Consider the following 2,434-nt stretch of genomic DNA (forward strand, 5'->3'; position numbering starts at 1 on the left):
ATATGTAAGGCATGTGTTGTTGAGAGAATCAAGTGTGAAATCACATCGTTAAAAAACGTGACTGGTTATTCCAGGAACAATCACTTTACGGCAATTCCTCGAAAGGTTTACAAAGTTTTAAATAGAATCAATGATAATTTCTAAGCAGACACATTATTACTTAGAGACTGGTCATAAAGCGTTTCAGAAAAAATAGTCCTGAAAGTGTTTTCGGACTTTTGGCTAAAAGAACGAAAATTTGCTCATGAATATATCTTTTTTTTTCTTTTTTGACCGAAGGAAACTTGAATTCCACATTTTGCTGTATATAAGCATATCAATGAAAGTATTAACAATTTCTTGTTGTTTTTAATTTCACTGATACAGTTTCACACGCATGATTTATGAAATATCCACTCGAAACTACGACAATATAACAAAATGGGTATTGCTACTTCGATTAATCATTTCTGTACGAAGCGAAGAACTAGACAACCCGGAAGCAGTGAGAGGAAGGCTTACTTCATCTCGCATTTCTCTCCTTATTTCATTTGGTCGGAAATACACCAAAATGAGAATACCGGTGTGACCGTTGAATAAACAAAAACTGAGTAATTTATTAAATGTCTTCATTGCACTAATTAGGGAGAAGCTTTGTTCTTGTTTTAATGCATTGCTTAGGGATTTAAGATGCATATCAGAAATGAAACTAGAATTTATATTGGAAAACGTTGGTAGTTGCTGAATGAGAAATTGAAACGTTACCAAAATCTGATGGTTAAATCCAAAAAATTATTGGGTAAGAGATGAGAAAGCGAACGTTCAAATCATCGTGAAAAGATACTCCAGAGAAAGCATATAGCAATATCTTGATCATCATCATCATCTCCTACGCCTTTAACGCAAAGGGCCTCGGTGAGATTTCTCCAGTCGTCTCTATCTCGACCTTTTAATTCAATAGGGTTGTGGTGGCCGATGAGGTAACGTTCCCGTCTGACGCTTGCCAGACTGGGGTTCGATTCGCGCTCAAACTCGTTGGATTCTTTGGTCGTTGCAACCTCACTATCCTTGTGAGCTAAGGAGGGGGGGTTTGGGGGAGCCTATAAATCTATTTGCTGAGTCATCACCAGCTATTGCCTGGCCCTCCTTGAACCTAGCTTGGGTGAAGAGGGGGCTTGGGTGCTGATTATATGTACAGTATATATGGTCAGTTTTTAGGGAAATGTCGCTGTCCCTTGCCCCTGCCATTCATGAGTTGCCTTTAAACCTTTAAACCTCTCCATTCATCATCTCCTGAGGACTATGAAGCGCGAAGTAGGAGATGGTGGATTCTTGATGCACGAGAGAATAGTCTCTCTTTATCTTGTCTTTTGTCTCTGCTTTCAGCGTCTTCAAACACAAGAAATCCATTCGCCAAAGACATCATCTATGAATTCATGCTTTCAAATCAAGCTCGTTCTCCTGCGATGCTTCTAAAAGCAGGATATATACAATTGTCGAAATGCTGAATATCATATCATATATTAAATTCATTATTATTATTATTATTATTATTATTATTATTATTATTATTATTATTATTATTATTATCATGTAGAAAGCATAGGACACTGAAAAATTGCATAACTTTTTATTTGGTGAAAAAATTCCGAAGAAATTTCTTGTTTATCTAGCTCTCACCATATTTTCAACTTTCAATTGACTGTATTTACACAAGCTGAAATTCTTTACCTTTCTTCTCTGTCGGCGAGAAAGTCTTTTCAGACAAAAGTTTTATCAATTGACTCGAGCTCAGACGATAATGTTGCAAAGACAAAAAGAAGAGAGAGAGAGAGAGAGAGAGAGAGAGAGAGAGAGAGAGAGAGAGAGAGAGAGAGAGAGAGAGAGAGAGGTCAAGGAACATCATAATCCTTGGAAATTGTTCTTCCGTATCATATTTCAATATGTGAAAGATATTTCCACAAACATTGATATGATACATCAAACATATTCTTGACTTCTGCAACTGACTGCATCTGTTGAATTATGAGGAACATTTTATTCTTGAAATATATTTCCGTTTCAATATAAAACATCTTTGAAGTTATCACATCCGAGTGACTTTGATGATTTGCCAGAATACAACTGGAAAATCTGGTTTAAAAAAAAAAATCTGTAGATCGACATTAGTGAATTAGAAATTAAAAAAATATATATATATTTTCGTAGTCATGCGTGTTTAAAAGCGCTGTTACGTATGGAAATTTGTCTGAGTGCTAGTATAAAAATTCATGATATTTATATTTTCATAAATTGCTCCTCGAGAGATCACTCGTAGTTAGGTCACCTAACGTCAGTCACTGAAGAACGTTCTATGAACCATCCGAGTATAGCGATTAGAATCATTGCACCCAAGAGCAAGAGCAGGACATGTTTCATGAATGGCATTTGAAAATAGATTATCTAGATTTTACAG

Source organism: Palaemon carinicauda, chromosome 40 (assembly GCF_036898095.1).
Source record: "Palaemon carinicauda isolate YSFRI2023 chromosome 40, ASM3689809v2, whole genome shotgun sequence".
Taxonomy (NCBI): Eukaryota; Metazoa; Arthropoda; class Malacostraca; order Decapoda; family Palaemonidae; genus Palaemon; species Palaemon carinicauda.